Source organism: Polyodon spathula, unplaced genomic scaffold (genome assembly GCF_017654505.1).
Source record: "Polyodon spathula isolate WHYD16114869_AA unplaced genomic scaffold, ASM1765450v1 scaffolds_2069, whole genome shotgun sequence".
In the NCBI taxonomy this organism is placed as follows: Eukaryota; Metazoa; Chordata; class Actinopteri; order Acipenseriformes; family Polyodontidae; genus Polyodon; species Polyodon spathula.
In genome coordinates, this window is record NW_024473543.1 from 1 (window position 1) to 2,070 (window position 2,070).

The following is a 2,070-nucleotide window of genomic DNA, read 5'->3' on the forward strand; positions in this document are numbered from 1 at the left end:
TTAAGAATAAACAATAAAAAATAAAAAAAAATCTGTCCTTATCAGTTTAATATCTGATACGTCCCCCATAGGGGTACTGTCTATACTAAATTGATTTTTGGAAGCGGGAGATGGAAGCGGGGCTTGCTCCGTCCACTCCACGCATCGACCCGGTATTGCAGTACCTCCGGGAACGGTGCACAGTTCTCAGAAAGGACAAAAGAGAGAGAGAGAGAGAGAGAGAGAGAGAGAGAGAGAGAGAGAGAGAGAGAGAGAGAGAGAGAGCGCTAAAGGGTGCGCCCTCCACCCCTTTTCCTGGGACGTGCTGTTTTCCCGCTCTTTTTGTTCTGTTTTTTTTTTTTTTTTTTTTTTTTTAAATATTTAATATTCAGGCAGGCCTAACACACGCAGCAGGCCAGTGTACCCAGAAGGCCTTGCGCTCGCGGGAGGAGGAGAGGAGCGCAGCTGTAAAGCGGATTCGGAGCTGTTGAGTGAGGCAAGCAAGGAGCCCTGGCTTTCAAGGCGGCGGCAGCAGCAGCAGCAAAGCGCCCTTTCGCCGGGGCGGAACGGCAGATGCGTTTTGGGAAGAGTTCCCTTTTTTTGTTTTGCGTGGCCTTGCTGCCGCTTGGTAGAGGGGAGTGCCTTTGGGCCGGCCGGAAGGGCTCGGCCGCCAGCAAAGGCACACTCTGGCTTCTCTACAGCTCGAATAAATCTTTCGCCTTTTACTAAAGATTTCCGTGGAGAGGAGCATTTACGAGTTCGATCCAATTTTTGGACAGCCCTTCCCCTCGGGGAGAGGCTCCACCTGGAGTTTAAAAGCAGAATGAGCACAGAAAGGGCGGTCGCCCCTGTTGGAGCCCATCACCTACCTTTCTTTATTTCCCTCCGCCCGAGAAGCAAGTACCACGGCTGCTCCGGCGGGCGGCCGCGCCCGGGGCGTTTGGCTAAAACCATTGTGGGCATCGCTTCTCGGCCTCTTGGCTCCGATCATGTGTGTGTGTAGAGTCGAGGTGACAGATTCAGAAACAGAAATCAAATAGAAAGTGGATTGAAGATGGTTTATGGACTATGGTTTGGAAATAGGAAATGGATTTGGATAATGGTTTGGAGGGGGTAATGAGTTTTGGATTAAGATTTTGCTGGGATGGATTTGAACGGTTTGGACTTTGGAATAGACTGGATTATGAGAACGGGTTTTTTTCTGATGGTTAATGTGTTTGTTTGTCTTGATAATGTCTTGTTATTTGTATTGTTATTTGTTAAGAATAAATAAATAAATAAATCAATAAATAAATAAATAAAAAAACTGTCCCTATCAGTTTAATGTCTGATACGTCCACCATAGGGGTACTGTCTATATTAAATTGATTTTAGGAAGCGGGAGATGGAAGCGGGGCTTGCTCCGTCCACTCCACGCATCGACCCGGTATTGCAGTACCTCCGGGAACGGTGCACAGTTCTCAGAAAGGACAAAAGAGAGAGAGAGAGAGAGAGAGAGAGAGAGAGCGCTAAAGGGTGCGCCCTCCACCCCTTTTCCTGGGACGTGCTGTTTTCCCGCTCTTTTTGTTCTTTTGTTCTGTTTTTTTTTTTTTTTTTTTTTTTTTAAATATTTAATATTCAGGCAGGCCTAACACACGCAGCAGGCCAGTGTACCCAGAAGGCCTTGCGCTCGCGGGAGGAGGAGAGGAGCGCAGCTGTAAAGCGGATTCGGAGCTGTTGAGTGAGGCAAGCAAGGAGCCCTGGCTTTCAAGGCGGCGGCAGCAGCAGCAGCAAAGCGCCCTTTCGCCGGGGCGGAACGGCAGATGCGTTTTGGGAAGAGTTCCCTTTTTTTGTTTTGCGTGGCCTTGCTGCCGCTTGGTAGAGGGGAGTGCCTTTGGGCCGGCCGGAAGGGCTCGGCCGCCAGCAAAGGCACACTCTGGCTTCTCTACAGCTCGAATAAATCTTTCGCCTTTTACTAAAGATTTCCGTGGAGAGGAGCATTTACGAGTTCGATCCAATTTTTGGACAGCCCTTCCCCTCGGGGAGAGGCTCCACCTGGAGTTTAAAAGCAGAATGAGCACAGAAAGGGCGGTCGCCCCTGTTGGAGCCCAT

The 2,070-nt window shown here is 49.5% G+C and overlaps 2 non-coding genes and 2 pseudogenes across 2 annotated transcripts; all 4 read left to right on the forward strand.

Moving 5' to 3' along the window:
- Nucleotides 1-8: 8 nt before the first annotated feature.
- Nucleotides 9-186, forward strand: LOC121310390 (annotated as a pseudogene).
- A 474-nt stretch (nt 187-660) lies between these two features.
- LOC121310392 lies at nt 661-778 on the forward strand. Its single transcript, XR_005948789.1, has one exon. It is a non-coding gene; the product is annotated as a U5 spliceosomal RNA (small nuclear RNA).
- Nucleotides 779-1,227: 449 nt separating this feature from the next.
- LOC121310391 lies at nt 1,228-1,439 on the forward strand (annotated as a pseudogene).
- A 450-nt stretch (nt 1,440-1,889) lies between these two features.
- Nucleotides 1,890-2,007, forward strand: LOC121310393. The gene has a single exon (XR_005948790.1). It is a non-coding gene; the product is annotated as a U5 spliceosomal RNA (small nuclear RNA).
- Nucleotides 2,008-2,070: the final 63 nt, after the last annotated feature.